Source organism: Lytechinus variegatus, chromosome 2 (genome assembly GCF_018143015.1).
Source record: "Lytechinus variegatus isolate NC3 chromosome 2, Lvar_3.0, whole genome shotgun sequence".
Lineage (NCBI taxonomy): Eukaryota > Metazoa > Echinodermata > Echinoidea > Temnopleuroida > Toxopneustidae > Lytechinus > Lytechinus variegatus.
In genome coordinates, this window is record NC_054741.1 from 27,541,667 (window position 1) to 27,564,609 (window position 22,943).

A 22,943-nucleotide genomic window follows, 5' to 3' on the forward strand; every position below is an offset into this window, starting at 1 on the left:
CATCCAATACCATCTCACCTCTAAGTGATTGGATTTAGAAGCATGATATAACCTCGATACAACAATCGAAGGAATGTCATACAATTATTGATTTCCCAATCGTCGGGTTAAAAGGACAAGAAGGAAACATAGACTGCTGACGGCCACAAGGACATAAATGACCTGAGTGTTTAAACCTTTACATATTATAGTTGCAAAAGTGGAAAGGGTCAAGATGTGGCTGTTTTGAAGAAGAATAATAAAGACAATATTTTTCTCCAGTTGAAAATTAAAGTCCAGGGGTACATCATGGGTTAATCAACTGCTGTTTGATGGATTCTCACTAATCCATAAAAATGTATATTGCCAGAAAATGAGGAACAAAATATATTACATCCTTTATGCTTATGTCTCGTGATTGCTCATTCCTCTCTATCCTCCTTCTTCCCTCTCTCTCCGTCTGTCTCTGTCCAGGGAGTTGGGAGTCTGGCTATGTCCCAACTGTCTTTCTATCTCTTTACCGGGCTCTTCACCCTCTTTCCCCCTCTTTCTCTGTCTCTCTCCCTCTCTGACTTTCTCTCCTCTCCAAATTTTCCACTTTCTTGCTGTCCCTCTCTGAATGCATCTCTTTCACTTTACCAATAAAGGCTACACCGTTGGATGAACATGCAATTACAAATTCGTAACCTTCAGTGTTGGTTCTGATGTTTTGGGGATAGCTCCATTACTGATACTTCAGGCCTAAAGCCAATATTCCTATTCGGGATGCGGTTCGAGATCTTTCTCCTCATCCATGGAATGATGATGTGATACGAGTCCATTCTGGTAATGGGAATAGGGATTTCAAAGTTTCTCTATTATGACCAACGATTTCAGCAGAAAGGGAAAACCGTTATTCTAACATCCATTTGATAAAAATCATTAACAGGTGGAAAGGTCACCAGTTGATTTGTATGCTGATGAAGTAAAATCTCAATTTCTAATCATACGTACAGCAGGTCCCGATGATTAGCTCATTGTTGATGTTTCAATTGAAACCTGGTCGAATTTTGATAGAGATCGCATGGCGGTGATGAATTGCTCTAGCAAAGTGGGTTTCTTTTAATTCTTTATAATTTGTTTACTACATTATATAGCAAGAGAAGAGGCGAGGAAGGCTGAAAGAAAGAATACGACAAGCGTATTTTGCCGGCGGGAAGGAAAGGTTATTTACATCACTGTTCGGTTTTTCTTCTGCAAAATTAATGCCCCATAGGGGAAAGGAGGAAAGAAAAGAGGGGATATGAAAGGAAAAAGAAAAAGGAGAGAAAATGGGATGGCAAAGTCTGGTACCGGTAAACACTGTAAAGCTAGGCCGTCGGCATGCCGGGCGAATGCCAAGCTTTTTAGAATTTTGCTCATGGCATTTCGGTTTTTATGCGTTCCTTCCCTGCTCACCAGCGCTGCTTTATAATACGGGTAGTCAAGGCGAATTGCTTTTGTGTAGCATGGAGACTTCAGCACAACATGTCCGGCAGTCAACCCTGGGGGCGCTTTATACCCAAGTCGGCCCCTCAACATCTGCCGTCAGTTTTTGTTTGCAATTTCTCTTCTCTCTGTCGCATTAAAAGCTTCTGACTTGGCATTAGGCATGCTGTGCTGTGACATTGGCAAGGGCTCGCTTCATCCAATTTAATTCCCTAACGTCTTAAGGTGCTCATGGTAGATGTAACTCTAATGATGATTGTATACAGTATTTGGTATATACGAGAATATGGTGATCTCAAGAACTGTTATTGAAGGGATATTGGTGGGAGGGCTGCAAGGGGTTAAGAACGGGCAGACGTTGAATTGTTCCTACATGTTAACTCCATTATTTAAAACTATTGGAAGAACATTTTGTAGGATATGATTTTTATAGATACAAACAAAAATTCCACCCGTGTTATAATTGAGGACGCCAATGTATAACCCTTCATTATCATGATTATTATAGGCCTTTGTGGGCCTCGGGGTGGGCCTCCTATAACAAACTGTTTTGCCGGAGAATGAATACCATTTTCGACTTAAAAGAAAAGAATAATGATATCGTTTTTTTTTTTGGGGGGGGGGATTCCAAGCCATCCTGTTACTATGTCATTTACAATTGGATATATAGAAAAAGGGTAAAAAACTATCTTGACCGAGTTGGTAGAGCGCTGTTTATGCAATCCATATCCAGTGTGCAACACATCCTTTAGATTTAATCTAAAGTGCAAACGTTGTTCTCGGAATAAGCTCGGTCACTTCGCTCCGTTGCATATCACGTTATTGAACTTTTTTTATATATAGGCCTATGGGGCTAAAAAAAATGTTGCAGTGTATACGGTCATGGAAAATCAACCAACAAGAATTTTCACGAATGTTCCCTGACCCCCTCATTGATAAAGAGAGGCAACAATCATGAGTTAATCCCTCCTCGAATCGTAAATGTTCTAAAAACTATATTCTTGTCCGTTTCGTCGAAAATATAGACACGTAAAATAACTACCACTTTCTTTGTTTTAGTTGCATAATGTATTTAGATGGGGACGCGATTAACTTTTGTTATCAGATTATTGTTTGCTATCATTGAGGTGTTATGATTTTATTTCACATTTTGTAGCAAAATTAGTTCATGATAAAAAGTTCGGGAGTCAAGGAGTGAAAATTAAAACAGGAGGAATTGGGAGATTTTGGAGTAAAAATGGATGAGAACTCATTTTTTTTCCTTAATATAACCCCTTACGCAGTGAACGTTTCCCTCATATCTTAAAAGAGTAACGTAAGCTGGGATTGGCAGTGTCAAAGTTCCTACATCCTCTGAAACGAAAATCCAAGCTTCAAGGTACAATGTGCCTCATTATTCTTCCGCGCCCACGAACATTGACGAACATGATGAATGAATGGAAGTTACAATCCCTGTATCTGATTTCGAATTTCGTTGATTTAGTGAAATATTCCAATGTGAAGAGCCTTTTTAGCCTAAAGAGTATCAATAAGTTAAAATGAATAAAGTGGTAATCTATATTGATTTTCATATTTCAGTGAATGGGAATTGATTTGGAATTATCATGTTAATTCTTGTTACTTGTACATATCCTTTAAATTTTTTTTCAGTATTTTGATAATTAAAAGGTGCACTGCAATTTGTCTACTTTGGTGTAACTTTTCACCTTTCTAACTTGTTTGCAAAGGGTACATCAGTAGCAAATATACAGAGGCGGATCCATGATCCGCCTATAAAGAGAAGGATTTGAACCCCAGCCCAAGAACCCTAATGGTCATGTTATGCTCGTCAGATTTGTTTACAACATCGAATTTTTCTCTGTTGATTAACCTTTCCTTTTTGTGGAGGGGGGGGGGGTGTTGTCATTTTTTTAGGTGTCGTAATTTCTTGGCGACGAGGACCCCCCTCCCAATTTATTTTTTTAATAAAAATGCACAAAATTCAACCTCTTTCGTAGTGTGAACGCCACTGAACTACGAAAAATCCGAAGTAATGATAGAATGAAAACAAAAATCTTCACCACACAAACTAAGCCTACATCCCCCTCTCCCAACCCATAGCACTTCACCATCCCCTGGTGGTGCCCCTCCCCCTCTAGCGGAGATCACCGGACAAACCTACTGAGAATCCAGTCATAAGTGTCCCGCTTCGGGTTCTCCACCTGATCCTCTACCCCTAACCAGGCTTTTATCTATCTCATATCCTCCAGTTTATGATCTGCTTGATTATGTTTGAAGATGACAATGAATCACTGTCAGCGCGCTGTTAAATCTAGTTTGTAATTTACCAAGATCATTAAATTGAGAATATTCAGTCACAAAATGGCAACGAAGTGACGATGATGTGTATAGTCACATAAATGAATTCGAGGAGAGACAGGAGGCTATCAAAGAAATAGTTGGGTTTTGTCATTATCCACGACCATTCCTCACATACCTGAAAGGAAATTGTGCAATGCCTTTTTGTTGGAAATATATTTATTTGATTATAAGTAACGTATCCATCCAATCTAAACAATTGAGTACTTGGTAATGCGCCTTTCCCTTGCGGTTAGAAGACAGTACAAATCCCTTTCCGAAAAGATGATAAATTTGGTGTATGATTAATTTCGTCATTATGTGGCGATGTCCACGAAGAAAAACAATGATTATGAAAAAAAAAACAGAAACATTAAATAAAGATAAGTGCAGGTGAATAAATAAAAATGATAATAAGCATATGCCACGTTCGGTCGACTTCTTGGGTTAAGGTCACTACATGTCCATGTAAAATGGTGTATATATAAACAATAATATTTACAAATTCAATTTAAAAAAACTACTGACGAAATGTAATTACGAAAAACATGAACCAGCACAAGGGAGAAAACATCAGACATTCTATACTTAACATAAAACACATCAAAAACGTATTAACTCTTTCCTTTGTCATGTAACAATTGTCTTGTTACTTCCTCCACGAAATGACGCTATTCAATGATTTTCAACGGAGCTATCATGTCGTTCCTGCCTCGTGGCTGATAGAGACAATCCGGGTCACTTTAGTATCAGACAACGGATGACCACAACTCGAACGCACAAGGGTGTGGTTTTTAATAGCTCTCTTAGTTGACGCCACTAACAACCCTCGGGAAAAATGGCGCCTCTGATCAGCTGAAATGCACAGATTGTAGCAAATATCATGTGCGAAGTTATCTAATCCGACGTCTTATACTATTCCTAGCTATGTAATACTACAGTTAATCTACGGTCAATTAAAACATACTATTTCGATGAATGTTACATTTACGATAAGAATGGGAAGAGAAACAATTTTATTGTGAAATGGAGTATGTTGAACCATTTGCTTGTAATATTCGTATACTTATTTTACTTTCGCAAACGTGCAAATTTTCTTTAAATGTAATTAAAATTGCCAATTGGGGCAAAAATATGAAAATAAAATGATGTAGGCCTAATATGCATAACTGAACAATGACTTATTATTGCTATTTTTATTTATCCAAAAACATGCGTCTATTGACCATGTTGACGTCCTAGCATCGGCGCGGGGAGATGTTACCGTCTTCTGTCGACTATATGTAACTATTTATGTAATGGGAGTATATCTGTATTTTGTGCATACATGACCGTGTATATGTATAAATACTTTACATGTATACAACATGTACAGTATACGATTATCATTACATATATATTCCTTTGACCCCTGTAAACGTTTTTTTTTTATTCTTCCCCCTTTCATTTCTTGTATTTGAATACAAACCAAACTTGAATTTTATGGTCATAAATATAGATCCGTCTCACCTTACAACTCATTAATAAGAACCTACAGTTTTACCAACTTGCTTTTATGTAGGTTCCATCACATTTCTCTCTGACTTTTTAACGCAAAAAAATACTTCACTGATTATATAACTATGTTTTGTATTCTTATGAGGTGTGTTTACCATAGTTCATCCCATTTATTGTTTTACTCCTGTAATACTTTGTAAACTACTCTATCTGTATTATGTAATTTGATGCTTTCTGTTTGTCAATAAAATCTTGTCAATGATTGTAAATAAAGTTACATGAAATTAATCGTAATATTAGAGTAATGTTACCTTTGTTACTGATGATCTGAATTATTGGTCGAAAATTTCTAAAATAACGTGAGTCTACTCAGTTTCCTTTCTGTCACATATACTCTTCATTTGTTTTTTTTAATTTCATTACATTGTAACAGTCGAATTTGCGGTATCTAAATGATAGTTGCCTTTAAATATATATATTTCCCCTCATACTTTACTGTTTCATTTAACTTGTTTATTTACATTCCAAGTCATCCTTCATTCTATTGTTTTTTGTTTGTTAGTAAAACAAAATAATGTCGTACGGGAAATATGAAATAAATAAAATGAAATAAAAACGAAATGGAATATTACATAGTAGTGAATTGTTAAAGTGGCATGAACTTTAATCGGATGTACGTGTACTTTAATCAGGTTGACTGTCCGTCTTCACTCCTGAAGACGGACAGTCAACCTGTCCGAAACGTCGAGTCTCTCTACTACTCATCATCTCTACTCGCCGACTCAAGCCAGCATCTCCTCATCAGCTCTACTACTCAAGCTGTTCTCACTCAACATTCCTTCTGGTTTACAGTCCTTTTCAGGACTATTTTCAAGAAAGAATACTCTACTCTCAAATCTCCACTTTCTCGCCTATCCACTTCTTCTCTTCTTCTATCCACTGTTTCTATAACACTCCACATGGTGTACCGTAAACCACATCAGCAATTGTACATGCCACCATGCAAAACTTCAAACAACATATGCTTTATACTGTAGATGTCTTGATAAAGCGCATTTACAACATTCGGTTAATCACTGATGGATATATCGTTTTTATGAGTCACTGTGTTGTAGAGCGCTCAACTTCGAGCGGTAGTCGAAAGAATAGCTAAGCCCTCTCTCGACGAACTCCTTAAACTACACCCCCCCTTGCCATGTCGTGTCTGCAGTACAATGATCTCGTGAATTCTGAAAATGTACATCAAATATTGAAAGAATTGGCATAATGATTGTTAAAGTTTCGATCCCATTTCTGTTGTTTGTTGTTTCATTTGGTGTGTATAGCTTATAGATATCACAACTTTGACAGCGTCATGCTGTATTTAAAACAGAGCTAGGGATAGGGAAGCGCATTGGTGACACGACAAAAGTTAATATAAACTAAATAAAGATGATTTCAGTAGATAGTCAAAAAGCCAGATAATTGAACCTCAGATAGCAAAAGTTTGTCAGAGAGGTAGAGAAGGGGGAGAGAGAGAAAGGAAGGGAGAGATAGAGAGGGGTGGAGGGGGTGAGTTGCGCCTGGAGGATCCTTCTGGAAAAGTTAAACATCTAAATATGTAGTGTTTCGAAAATCCCTTTCCTCAAAATGACGATAATGAATGTGTTTAAGTAAAAGCATATTTCGTCCCCATGACACTGTATGAATAATGACCGATAACTTTCATTTACTGAAGTCATCACGCGACTACTTTTCAGCATCATTGTTACTGGCGTAATTAGATCATATCTATATTTTGTGTTATTCTGGGAATATCTAAAAGTTTTTATTGCAACCTATACAGCTATACTGCGTGACTACTGTTGGATGCAAGTAATTATAATAGATTTTTAGAATAGTAATTATCATGATTACAAACACTTCGCTGAAAATGTGACGTCATTTATTCCTAATGTACGAAGCCGATGTGATATCAGGCTTCATGGGTTAAACGTTTTTTTTTCTTGGTGCCAGACGACTCGGGCGGTTTTTCATTACTATTCATACAATACATATATGCATATTGGACAGAGTACCTTCAACAGGTGTGTGTTAATATACCCATATCGGAAGTTCATTTAAGAACGCTCCCTGTGGCAGAGCCTTCCTTTCGTTACGTCTTCTTTACGACATGAGAAGTTACCCTTTAGGTGGGTGACGAGACAATCTGAATCATAGAGGAAAGCCTCTCTGCTTTTAAAGAGTAATAATACTCGTTTGTCTGCTTTATGAATTCTCCCACGCAGTCAAGGGGGTGGCATTTAAATAGTAATCAATATTAGATCCTAAATCTAGAATATAGTACAGGGCTATATAAAATTAGGCGTTCGCGTGGTTGACGTCACCCCATTTTCATCCTCTATGCCTAACATGAGGAATTAATATACCCCAAATACTGTCGACCTTCACTCTTAAAACAAATCAGTCAAATTCACTAGACCAATAGTCAGCTGGGAGCAACTGATATGGCAATCACTGATATTCACATTTCTGACATATATTCTAGTCAGAAATAACGCTGTTCTAGTAAAATATTACTAGAAAATAGTCAAATATGACTAGAATAACAGTTGCAACCAGCTGACCCTATTAACTAGTCATTTTTGACTGATTTGTTTTTAGAGTGTTTTTCTAATTTGATAATTTTTTGTTTTGCTAGTCATGTTTTCGAAGACATAGATTTCGATCCATTCTATCTCATTGTTTGACCAGCTTTGTCAACGAGAACCTATTTGTTTTTTTAAGTCTACCCCCCAAAAAAAACCCTTTACCGGCTTCATACAAGCCTACAAGAATATGGACCTAAACGAGGTTTCTCCGACCTCTATAGTTTCACGCTTCGACTGTTTACTGTATTTATTCTACTAGCCGTTTGTCATAAAACTGATGTTTTTGTGTACCAAATATTGCATAGAAATTTATATTTCATACGAGCTGAATGATCACACGTGTATCAAAACACACTCTCTAACCCACACTCTCACATCGCACACAGTCAACTTGTAACTGTGACAAACTTCTCTAATTTGCGAATTGTGCCCACACATCGCTTACAATTATTTTCATATTTTACACATCAAAGCGACAGCTGCTACTGTTTATGGCGAGATGCAAGGAAACTAAATCCCCAACTTGGATAATTCTTAGTTGCATTATTTGAGGTTTTTGTTTTCCATTAACAGTATCCTGTAATAACACTTGACGCTGCTGGCAATCTGAGCTGACGCTTGACGATATATAGACACATACAATCCAGGCAATGCTTTCTTCAAAAACGACCTCCAGCACTTTCTATTATGCATTATCTTTCTTGTTTCTGTTCAATTTTTGTTTCATACTTCTTTCTCTCTGGATCTCCCGCGTTTTCCTTCTCTACTCCCGTTCTCGCAGGCAGTTCTAATTTGACCGAAAATGGAGGAGGCTCAAGGCTGTGTACGGACCTTAGCTACGCCTCCTAGAACCCACGGGGATTACGGCATCAAGGGAGAGATAGAGGGGAGAGCGAAAGGGGAAGAATTGGAGACGCTTCCGCGGAGGCGGTTGCAAGCAGACGACATTTTCACAAAGCGATGCAAAGATTTCAGCAGCGCCTCGAAAACCGCTCGTGTTTCGTCCACCTAGGGCGCCCTCAAGGCGATAATCCCGTCATTGCCATTCTGGGCTGTTCCATGTTCGAGGCGAGCAGGGGGTACCCCTTTGCTCAGGTCTATGAGTCGAAATGAGTATTATAAAGATTAGACTTTCCACCCATTATTTCTGCCCCTCACACTTGGGAAGATGTTTTGTTGATGATGTCAAGCAATATGAGGGATTATTACTGAGTAATCCACAAGGGAAGTTAGAAATAGCATTTTAGCTTGGAGGTAATTAGTACTCGTCCAACATGGCATCTGCGAGCAATTATGCTCGAGCGGGAAAGGAATAGATTTTCGACGATTAATTTGAAAGCAGTATTTCACCATATCTCTCCCTCAGTAAGGTATAAAACAACGGTAATCAATTAAAGCTGGGTAAAGTGATACTACCGGCTTCATCCCACTCACTAGTCATTATTGCCGATTTGAGGATCGATGTCATATAACTTCAAACAAAGACAAAATGTTATAACTTCTGCCTTGGATTCATAGATCTTTCTCAGTCTTTTACAATATCAAAGATTTTGTAAGGATAAATATCAATTTACTATATCTTTTGGTTAATAGGCCTAATTAATTTTTATGGGAATTAGTATAATGAAGGAAAGGACTAGAGGACTATTATATGAAATAAAAAAAATCAAAAGGCAGATTTGTCACGATTTATACCTTATTCAGTTTTGTTCTCCTCTCTTTCTTTATTTATAGAAAGAGCTCAAGGAAGAGAGTGTTGAATGGGGGGGGGGGGGTATTAGTAGAAATTTTGAAAATTTTGAATTTCTGTACCAAGTCTTAGATTGGGTGCTTGATTTAAGTCTTAATGTTAGTGTCATATGAGAATAGCCAAATTCTATCAACATAAGTTCAAATAAAGCTTGAATTTATAAGTTGAATAAAAAAAGGGATACCCGCTTTGCTCACATAATGGCCCATGCAACACATGTTTAGATTAACCCAGTTATGCAAAAAATATTACTAATGCGTGTATAATAAGGAAAAATTATTAAATAGGACTAACATTGTTCAAAGAATTAATGTTTCCAAACATAATAATAATAATAAAAAGAATAATTTCATTTTAGTGTAATTTCTGCAAATTATTATTTCTGGGGGAAATATGTGACTTTCAATTTGGAGATTCCCTAAGAACTCTCATCCCTACCTCTTAATGGTAAATGGAGTTCTCTACTGAGGGCTGGTGTGAAAAAGAGCTACTGCCCTAACACCATCTCAATTGTGAGGCTCTACGATTTCTGGTTTCATTTCATTCAAGTTTATTTGCTCGTAGACTATATGTTGCGCATAGGCATTACGGTATTTCAAAGTGAGCGTCAATACCGGTTCATTTTCAGTGCCGTTGTTGCGAGTTCTCAATAAGGTTTTTTCGCAACAGCTACGCAGATGCTTTCTAAAACGTAGAGAATATATTGTAAAATGTCCTTCGTGACAATGGAGTCTTTGTCTAGGGGTCGGCGAATCGAAACAGCAGCGTCGTCGGTGAGTCTGGACAAACGACATCAGGTGTCCGTTGCAGAAAGAGTTGCGTTTAAACGCAAGTAAAAAAAAACAATCGCAAGTCCCAAATGCGGGCTGTTGAATGGTTGAAAATCAAGTTACGCATGATTTTCAGTGTTGCAATTGATTGCAACTCTTTCCACAACGGGCCCCAGCTCTGAAATGTGGGACGAAACTGCTGTTTCGATTCACCGACCCTCGACAAAGGCCTCATTGTGATTTGACTTGCATTTTCAATGCATTTGCTGCGTTGTAGGATTCATTCCCCGTTGCTGTTAGTCAGATCGTAAATAAGAATATTTACCAAATTCATGTGCTGTCCGTCTCGTCAAGATAAAAGGCCCGACAAAATCGGTGCTCGTCAACATTTGCGATCCAATCGCAAATTTTCGAATGAGCAATTCTGATTGGTTACTTGTCGGTCTTTTCCAGGGAATGGTCACGAAGCAACAGTGTTCTTGAATGATTGATGCCATTTTGCAATTGGAGGCCGAAGTGATGGGTTTTATATATATATATATATATATATATATATATATATATATATATATATATATATATATATATATATATATATGCTGATAGCTTCAATACGTTTACGTTTTATTAATGATTTATTTTTTGTATTTGGAAAATCTCTCTTTTATGTTTTTATTTGACACTGACAAAATTCAATATGTTGAATTTACTGTAGAAGTTCCTAATTGATGCATATAATTATCATCAATGTTATTTATAATTATGTATTGGAAGATGTCTGACATTGTGTTTTATTGTAACATTCATGAAAAAAAATGATGTGAAATTTATGAGTTGTCACTGAGGTATTTGTGTAAAGACATCAAAGTTATTTTTGTTATATATATTTTATTTTGTATATGAATTTAAGTTGTCAAGAAAAAATACTCAATACAAAAAAATGATTGCAAGCATTTTCGTCACAGAGCTCGTCATTGTCTGTCAGGTGCCGACCACTGAGCGGGGTGGGGGATAGCAAACATCCCATCCTACCTTGGCTCCATTGCCCCGAATTCAGCATAAAATTTTTCATAAAATTCACCAAGAATCTTGACAATTACCGATAACTTTCATGTCGACCTTGAAGTCATTGGCTTTTGAGTAGTACAGCTAGTCTGATCTTGTAGAACTTGTCATCATCATCATATTTAGCTCTTTGCTTGAAACGCAGCTTGTGTTTCTGTTTTATTTTCTATAAATACTAACTTATAGGCCTATATACACTGTTAGAAAATTTATCCTTAAAATAAAAGAAGTTCCTGCAGCAGAGTCTCGAGAACATCTGTAATCTTACCAGATTGCGTAATCTTACAGGAAATTGGTATTTGGTGTATGGAATCTTACAAATTTCCTTAAATAAAACATCCCTTTCTCCCTTTTTAAACAGACCTGGGGCCCGTTGCAGAAAGAGTTGCAATCAAACGCAACTCTAAAAATCATGCGCAACTTGATTTTCAACCAATCAACAGTGCGCATTTGGGACTTGCGATTGATTTTTTTGACTTGCGTTTAAACGCAACTCTTTCTACAACGGGCCCCTGTCCTGTTAAATTGCAAAAAAAATCATGTTTTATGAATTTACAGAACGATTCTGTTATTGCTTTCTGCAAAATCTTCTTTTTTCTGTAAAATCCGTTTTTTTTTACAGTGAACATTATCATATAGGCCGACATGTAATTCCAAAACAGATTCTCGGCATACTTTACGTAAAGAATCGATTTAAGAATAATTGGGCGTGGTTCGGTGGGCAGAGTATATCAATATCCATCATCTCCCGCGTTGACCAAAACTTGACCCATATTCTTTCGACAACTTACGTTGGCGCTCGGAGCCTTCAAACTGCGCGATATTACCACGTTAATATCGATCGGTTGCTTTTCAGCTGTTCAGGTGCATCATGGGAACTATTGTTTCTACAATTATTCACAATAACTATAACTGTATCGGACAGCTAATTAGCATTGATGAGGGAGAAATAAAGCGATATTATGGCTACTATCTCATCTGAATCATCGTTTAAATATAATTATTTTCAATGTTGTCACATTCTGAACCAGGTATGGCCGGCGAGAGAGAAGATAAGAATGAGAAGGTGGAACTCCACTGTTTACCAGGTGCGTACTGGTTACAGGATAATGCATCCATTCGAAAGTCATATCACCAACCTTAAAACGTTACATTATCTTGTTTTGAAGACATTTCTGTAATGTCATTATCGTGTCTATATTGACACAAACACATTTACATTTAGATCATGAACTGCAAAAACATCGGTGTTGATTTAACACCATCCCGGTATCTATCTCGGAAAACACCAGGTAAGTGTTGAAACAACACCAATGAATCAAAACCGATATTTGTTTCACACTAATTGGTACTGTTTAGTTGCCTATCTAGTGTTACCCTATAACGGTGCAGTTTCAACACCTCTCTGGTGTATTCCTATATCGATAACGAGCTGGTGTTAACTTAACACGTGCCTCTTTACTGTGTGTAACTCTCAAAAATCATCACACATCACAAATGGACATACTAGAAAGGGATGTTTAGGTATTGTTAGGTAGTTGTTCAAGTGACTCCACGGGTAAAAATTATGATTTCAAAGTTTTAGTAAAAAAAGAAGCATTTGCAGTCGTGGTATAATGGGAATGAATCGACAGAAGCACTGAATGAGAAAGATGATGAGAAAGCCATGGAACCAGCATTTCTGGAAGATTTGCTTCTTATTCTCCCAAGACATTAAACCATAAGAACAAAAAATCAATCCCGCACCTTATAAAGTTGCAGCTCTTTGAATATTCGATTATTTAATTCCTTGCATTCGAGAGAGGGCGTTATAGTAGGATGATAATAGTCTCACGAAAACATTTTCGTGCTAATGTCTTGAAGAAATTGTAGTTGTATTGTTTTGAGATAATTTTGATATGAATGTTATATGCTCATATTTGTTTTGTTTTCTATATGCGATACTTTGTTTGTGAATATCTTGTTTTGTAATTTTTGAAATTGTAAAATCGTATTAAGAGGAAGAAATAAAATATCATTTAAAACCCCAAAAAAACATATAAAAAGACCCCGCGAGTTTTCGTGACGTCCGCTCTAAACACAAACGACAAAATATTAACCAAGATAGTGAACGATTATTGATACCACTGTGGTGAGAAATTCACATCAACAGACACCAGCAAGACAAAATTAAATATAAAGTCTCAATTGTACACTATTAAAACAAATCAGTCTAATTGACTGGACCAGAAGTGAGCTGGGTGCGACTGATGTGACAATCACTGATAGTCACATTTCTGACATTATATTCTTGTCAGAAAAAATCTGATCTAGTAAAATACGTCTCGAAAATAGTCAAAAATGACTAGAATAACAATTGCACCCAGCAGACCCTATTAACTAGTCATTTTTGACTGATTTGATTTTAGAGTGTATGCTTTCAGTTTGTTCACTATTATTGCATACCAGTCATTATGATGTTGCTCCCAAGTCACTATACATTTTTTTTACATGCTATAACATACATGCTATAACAACAACGATTCTAGATGAAAGCGCTTTTGATTTGACATCCATCATGAGATCATTTAGCACATGCTAATTAATTCAGTCTCGAATCACCCTATCATCACGATCGGGGGATCGCTTTCACGAATCAATCAGAGGTGCCATGGCCGAGTGGTCTAAGGCGCCTGGCTATACATGGAAAGTCCGGGGTTCGATCCCCGGTCGCGGCACCTATATGCCCGTGAGCAAAGCATTTAATCTACAAAGCTCTTTATCTTCTTTCAAATAAATGTAAATGATATATGCATTATTGGTAACTAGATGCGCACTTGTTAAAAAAAATTAATCATTTGTATTCTACTAACAATTGTAACAAGCTACTGAATCGATACATGATTGACTGAGAGCGAGTGTGACGGTGTGAATTACTTACAAAACGCTTCATGAACAAACGCTACTATGCAGTGATACTAAAACTCACATCACGCCTATTACCAAATTAATTTTATGATTTGTGTATGAAATATTTGAGACAACCCACTGTGGCCGTGGGCCATGGTAACAGTTTTTCAGTAAAATAAAACTAGATGTCACTGATTTTGTGATAGGAGTTATACGTTTGTGGCGACATTAACCATCTCGTTACGTATATTATTCGTGGTGTGCATCGGAATGTTGCAAGAAAACTGCTAAAACTCCATGTGAATTAATTTGACTGTGGTGCATTAATATTATGGTTTCTATTGTGCATATTCATTTTTCTAATTTCCAAACGATATCATTTTTATTTTGTTTAAGTGTTTGCTTATACAATGGTTTAGTGTTTGGGTTTAATGTATATAGACGGCGATGACACCGAGACGGATTTCGGCGCAATGGGCGTATTCATGGCACCGCGCGCACACTCCAAAATGTAAGCCTTGGATTGTTTTGTTTGAAGTGTGGAGGACGCGAAGCCATATCGCTCTTCAGACTGGCCCATCATCCTCCACCTCCTTCCCCTCTTCATCATCGTCATCATCATCTTGGTAGATATCATCACATAAGTAGGAGGAGAGGAGGAAGTGGGATGATGCAGCGATGGTGTGAAGCCGGGAGTTTGATACACCCCGACATAGCGCACAGCGCGTACCATGTACAGACACCCTAACCGTCGCACATCAGGCCAATCAACTAGATCCGCTAAAAGCTCACTTTCAAGGCTCTTACCTTCTTCGAAAACCCTCCCAAATAACCCCTCAAGTGATGTCAGTTGATCTTCTTGCCCGTAAACCACCTACCTTTTCTCTCCCTTTTCCCCAAACTCCTTAATTTCATTTCGGCGCTGCGTTTGCCGCTGTGCCTTGTTATCGCAGCTGAAACGGGACACCCTTTAGCCCCAGAAAATATCGGCGTTCCGCACGGTGACGAAACCTGCGGGGCGATCCGGGTAAAGTTTGGTGTAGCATCTCGGTGGCAACAGATGGCGCGCAAATTTTCATATCATTAGCTAATAAACTATACAGGAGCCCTAAAAGGCTCTCATCTCTGCATCATCGCCCATCATGTTGTGTAACATTATATGAAGAGAAAATGTAGGCATTATGTGACCCAGTGATGAGTAAGAAGGGTATATGATGTACCCCTAAGCATGATTCCATCCACTCAGAAAACCTCTTTGATTAACCATTCCTATACCTCTTTACAAGAACACTCAATGAGACTCAATACAACAGAACGGAAAGCTCGAATCATTTCACAAAAGTTCCCCTTTTTCTGTCGGAAGTGAAACGGCGAATAGGGGCCCTGAAAACAACTTAACGAAAATAAATGTGTTGAGTGAATGCATTTGGCGATAACAGTGGCTGCAAATTTTTTTAGTTTTTCGAGTATGAGAGTTGAACAGAGTTTTGAAACTTTTGATTTTAAAAGTAACTCCAGTAAACTTATGTACGTCATGGCTTATGACGTGCGCATGATTGTATTATCATCACATTAGTTGTTGCGAATCTCAAACATACAGCAATCTGTACATTGTCGAAACGATATACATTGTTTACGTGATCGAGCCCAGCAAATCAACATGTGTGCCAATCCAAAAAGTAAAATAGATTTAAACATGACAGATGATTATTGATAACAATAATTCGTAAACATAATCATACAGTTTTAAATTCAATTGTGCGTTCGTCCGCGAGGTATAGGGTAAGAGCATGGTTTAACATGTTAGACTCGAGGGAGGGAAGCAGCAGAGTGAATAGAGTAGGAAATCATTTGGAGAAAGCAAAGATAGAGAAAATGTTGGGAAATTATAATGAGACCGCGATGAATATACAATAGATGGCCGCCACCCATTAACTTTATCAGTTATTATTAAACAATCAAAATATTTGTTTCAATATCTGAAACAAAGTAACTTTTGAATGGTCGATTAACGCGTATACATTACCACCAAATGTAAAAGAGCAGGGATGTACTTGAAAAAAAAACTCATAATACCTGTACGATGCAAATACCTGTTATAGTTATTTAACAAGTACACATGAAAATTAAGAAATCTAGTTAAATTTGCCTTAATTAGCCATGGTGATCTTAATATTCCATGGCAGGTAAACTTGTATAAGATGCACTGCTCAACCCAATATTAAACTCCTTGTTTAATCTGGGGTGTGTTTTTTAAGATCGAAATTGAACAAGAAAATAAACTGAGGGATGGTTAAATTTCTCACTCCTTCGTCTTACTTACATGGCGAATGGGGATGGCTGGAAAACACATTATTGTATGAAATAATAAAGAATCATAATGAAAAAAAAAACTACATGTATTTGGATTTAAAGTTTAAAACCTTGAGACACACAATACCAAGGCAGTGTAGCTTTTCATTTGAAAATGTGAAAAGTGGTTAGCTTGGTATACATTTCTCGTGCCTGTACATTATAGTATAAACACAACCCCTTTCGGATTTTATAAAACTACATACACATTGATGACAACTCGTATTAAACATGTCGTTTTTTTAGTTTGAAAGTACAAGTTTTGCGTGTAATGTGTGCTTATTCATTCATTACTTTACTGATATATATTTTTACAAGGAGGTTTTGTCAGTAATTGTCATTCTAACCCACTAGGATTATTCAAAACATATTAGTTTACAGAGAGATATATAATGTCACTTTGATTTTTTTGATACCTACTTTTGTGTCATGTTTATTGGAAACATTTACTTGAAAAAAATAGGCCTAAATATGGGCTTGAATGTAAACTTGTTTCCGATTGTTGCGATGTTTTTCGTATTCAAATTCATGACTATGTGCATTTTTACTTTGTTAAATGTCCATGAAGATATTTTTTAAAACTTCAGAACATTATGATATATCTTCGTTGTTAATATATGAAAAGTTACATGGTCACGTGGGCACGCACAACCAACCAGCTAGTTCCAGCTCGCCATTTCACCTCATACAACAACAAGAACTTAAACGTCAAGTCCACCCCAGAAAAATGTTGACTTGAATAAATAAAGACAAATCAAACGAGCGTAACTTTGAAAATTTCATCAAAATCGGATGTAAAACAAGAAAGTTATGACATTTCAAAGTTTCGCTTATTTTTCACATAACAGTGATATGCATAACTCAATGACATGCAAAATAATGAGACAGTCGATGATGTCCCTCACTCACTATTTCTTTTGTTTTTTATTGTTTGAATTGTACACTATTTTATTTTTACAGATTTGACAATAAGGACCAACCTGATTGAATGCTAATTGCACATGTTCAGGGAGGAATTAATTGTTGTTTCACACGGCAACAGGGATAAAATTGGAATATTCCATATTTCACATAATAAATACAAAAGAAATAGTGAGTGAGTGATGTCATCAGTCTCCTCATTTGCATACCGTCGACAAGGATGTGAAGATAACTGTTTTGTGAAATTAAGCGAAACTTCAAAATGTCATAATTTTTTTTATTATACATCCAATTTGATGAATTTTTCAGCATTATGCTTGTTGAATTTTTCTCTTTTTGTTGGAGAGGACTTGTCCTTCAACAATGGGACATTCATTATTGAACATCTTTAAATATCAAAACTCTTATCATTGACTTGAATGACTGACTTCAATGTAATTAAATGAAGAATTAAATTCAAGTGAGGGGGCAGACATGTGGAATGTCAACGAATAACTGAAAAAAAAACATCAGTAGTATTACAACTGTCATAGATGCTTAATGATATTTTACTCGATCGTTTTTAAAGGACAAGTCAACCCCAACAAAAATTTTATTTGAATAAAAAGAGAAAAATTCAACAAGCATAACACTTAAAATTTCATCAAAATCGGATGTAAAATAAGAAAGTTATGACATTTTAAATTTTCGCTTCATTTCACAAAACAGTTTGTTTGTTTGTTTTATTTCCGTAATCAGATAAAAAAATATATACAATATACAGGAGAGATACATACAATAATAACGGAGGATCACCCAATTCAGCTGTATTTGCAAAATACTGCTGTTCTTCCTTTGGGTCCTACATTTACCATACAAAGTAAAAAAAAATACTAAAAAAGGAAACATTTCACAAAACAGTGATATGCACATCTCGGTCGGTATATGCAAATGAGGGAACTTATTACATCACTCGTTCACTATTTCTTTTGTATTTTATAATATGAAATATTTTGATTTTCTCGTCATTGTCATGTGAAATGAAGTTTCATTCCTCCCTGAACTTGTAGAATTCCATTATTTTAATTTTAACATTTTGTACTTCAGGCAAGGAGGTCCTAATCATCAAATTCGTAAAAATTGAAATATTGTATAATTCAAACAATAAAAAACAAAAGAAATAGTGAGTGAGTGACGTCATCAACTCGCATTTGGATGTAACAGGCTCGTTCATATAACTATTTTGTTAAAAATAAGCGAAACTTTGAAATGTCATAACTTTCTTATTTTACATCCGATTTTGATGAAATTTTCAGCATTGTGCTTGTCTGATTTTTCTCTATTGATTCAAATCAACCTTTTTCTGAGGTGGACTTGACCTTTAATATATATATATATATATATATATATATATATATATATACATACATAATAATAAGAATGCTCTATTTTCTAATTCGTTCGCGATATTCATACAAACCGAAAATATACACTTAAATTGATTGTTGACGGTTTACAGAATAATGTGTGTTGTTGTTGTTGTTGATGTTTTTTTTTTTTTTGGGGGGGGTCTTCGCCTATACAATACCTTTCATTTTTTATTTTCTTCTAATGATTTTAAGCAGATCGCAGAGCTCATCTCAAATAGCCTTAATGCATGATATCATGAACAACTCCCTCTATGAAGCATATAGGGTATGGGTGACAATGACGGAAGGGGTGGGGCGGCGAAATTGTAGTGTCCCCCATTATGTACTGATATAAGTTAATACAAAAGTTTTGAAGTTGGAAGTGTAAGGAAGTGGTTTAATGGTCGTTTCATATCTGAATTCAGCAACTGCAGTTTATCAACTTTTTAAAGTGTGGGTATAATCAATACTAGATTATAAAAAAAATACTTTTGAAAGTTACAGGGCCTACAGATCCCAGATAGAGGCTGACATAGGCCTACATTTCGAATTTTTATACTTCCTTTATAAGCTCTTGATCTTTTCCTCTCTTCCTGGTCTTCGTGACAACACGAACACAATTTTAAGCTGACGGGAGTAAGGAAATATTCACACTTTTCATAACCCCCTCACTTGTCAAAAGCGCCCATGCACGTATGTACATCTCATCAAAGAGCGGGACCTCGCCTCCCGCTATGCCGGCGGGTCCCGCGCGGTAGGAGACGAGTTTGGCTCCCCAGCTTCCGTCTCTCGGGCCCCGCTTGGGGGCGTATTTCTTATCAAGCTCTTTGCAGTTTTCTTGGACGTAATTGCGTCAGGAAAATTAGCGATAGACCCGATGGTGAAACCCTAAACCTTAAAAGTATATTTTCCTTCATCCACTGGCATGGCCTGTGAATTCGCTGTAGGGTGGCTGTAAGAAAGCACTTAAGCTATACACATACATATACCGAGATGGCATTCACAGTAATGATTCCATCCCACTGACAAACCGTTGAAATCAATATGTATCGTTTTTCAAAGAAATTGCTTTTCCGACCTTTATTGACATTATCGTCTGCAACTTGCCATGTCGTCCATATTGCAACAATGAACTCAGAAACCTTATCAATGTTCATAGACATAGTCTGATTACACAGAGAGGACTGCGTTCGATTTGAGAATCCGCAAAAAAGATTTTTAATTAACACGATTTTAACGACGATTTGATTATTCAGGATGCATTTCTCAAATCATACCTTTGTCTCTACTGCAATGTCCTCCATGCTGGTTCATGTAATTTGATTGATTTTTTTATTTAACCCATTGACAACTGAATTGTGTGATTCACATATAGACTTTGTACAGACATCACCCGTTTCCAGTTGGCAATGGGTTAACATAATTATCTATGGTAAAGAAATAAATAAATTAATATGTATAATAATTATAAAAAGGCTACACAGCAAAAACTGTGGTGTTAACCGGTGTACATAGAGGACCACACCAGTTATTTTACACCGGTGTTAAATTGGTGGTGTTAGTTTTACACCTATAGGTGTTATTACAACACCTTTTGTTATTACATTTACACTCTTTGGTGTTTAATCTCTAGGTGTAATTTTAACACCTCAGGGTGTGGTCCTCTATTAACACCAATTGGTGTCAGTTTTAACACCGCTGTTTTTACAGTGTACTGTAGTGGTAAATGTGGAGCCCCCATAACTTCCCTCTCTCTCTCTCTTTTAATAAAAGTCAAACATTTCTGTTAAACACGTCTCAAGATACTGAAATAATAAGACCCTGAAAATGGGATTTATATTCATGCTACTCGTGCTCTATTCAGCTCACGAGTATTGTGATTATCATTACTGTGATTAAAGGGACACCAAGACGTCATGTTGAATCTGTACAAATGGTAAAATGGTAAAAATCAGGAAAGAATTTCTTTTCCGATCTATCGAACCTTCTGAATAACGAAGCTTTGGATATATGAATCCAGTTTTGTCCATTTTTTTACACTGGAAGCATTTTTTTTAAGCGCACAGTCTGAATAGTACTTAAAACTTTTTGTTAAATCGTAGTTTAAAATTTTCATGCAAGGTATGTTACCCATCGAGACGATGAATACCTCAGAGGATATGAGATTAATCATGGGTAGCCTTTTTGATGTCTTCAGACATTAGCCCTTTGGGTTCTGACCTATTTCGTTGCAGATAATCCCTTCAAGTTAACTGGTTTCAGGCGACAGGATCACAATCTTCTGTTAATTCGTTACATTTTAACTTTCTTACTAATCACTCTGTGAATGCAAAGTAACCGACTAAAATTAAAGGTGTTTATGATTTTAGTCTAAATGAAATCGATTAACTTGAAAGAACCATCAGGGGCACGTCTCACAAAGAGTTGCGATTAATCCGATTAATCGCAGCTATGGAAAGCCAACAACGTCAACATCTGATAAACATGTTTGTTCCAGATATTTTTTAGAAATGACGAATATTCATAAATGCATTATTTTCTTGAAAATTCATTATGCTTCTTTTTTGTTTTCAAAGGACATTGAACAAATTTCCTGAAGAAAAAAATGACGCTGATGGATTTCCATATACTTGAGATTGATCCGATCAATCAACGGTAACTCCTAACACGGGGCCCATGCACGTAGATATGAAATCAATTGATTTTGAAAACTTCTGCTGCTAGTTCTAACCGTAAGATTTTACTGAAAGTTACAATTTCAAAGAAGAACTTGCAGTGTTCACATCTTTTTTATATTCAAAGTCATGTGCACACGTTGGTATCAATAATGCATAAAGCATATTCATCTAGATATAGTGCCTTGGTCAAGGGCAGTGCAGGGAATCGAAACCCGGACTTTCTTGGTGTAGTCGTGCGCACTCGGCCACGGCACCTCGCCCATAGCATTTTAACATTTTGGCTCACAGTGTAGGTTTCCAAATCTACAGAAACACACTGCTGGGTTAGAAAGGGCGTGGATGTCCTCTACATTTCAATGATAAAGACGTATACGGTTCCAGCATCCACAAAAGGTGACATGAAAATCATGAAAGTTAGTCACGACCCTCTTGTAGTTCCCTCTTCATTTCATTATCGTCAAAGATCTTTTCCCACAGAATTATTTTCATTTAACCTTAAAGAATAGCGCCATCACATAGGACCTTTAAAAGACCCCAAACAGTCACAACTGAATACCATGTTTGATGTGATAAGAATTTCCCTCTCAATATTGTATCCATATGATATTACGAATGACGTAATCCCGTCATAATCAGACTAGAACATGAAACCTAAACCAAACTCTAACACGTATAGATGGCAGGAAATTATTGTTGAAGGGGGTGTACCCCGTGACCTTCCCGTCTTTGAACCTGTGTCCCCTCCCCCTTTTATCTTTGTGTGATGTAGGTCATGTTAAACCTTAAGGCATCTTCGTTTTTCCTCACAATAGCGCCCGGGTGATAGACGGATGTGTATGGTGATGAGACGCTAATTGGTCCCTTCAAGGAATAATCTATTCAACACTCGGAATTAGATACAGACATTGGGAAGTTATTCACCAACTGCATGTGAGCTGTTCAATCTCGATATTAACATTGAAACATTATTTTAAATAGTTTTGAAGTGTTTCACTGACTACAAATTTTTGCTACTGAAGCCTATATCTTCTGACAAAAATTTATGGGGGTCCACCTGAAATTTTGAGATGGAGCCAGGTAAGAAATTTGACTAGCAAAAAAAGGATATCAAGCGACATTTTAGGGGGGAACACAACAAATTCAGAGGGGGCCACCTGAATTTTTTAGGGGGACGCAGGAAAAAAAATGACAAGCCCCCCCCAAAAAAAGGTTCTCAACAA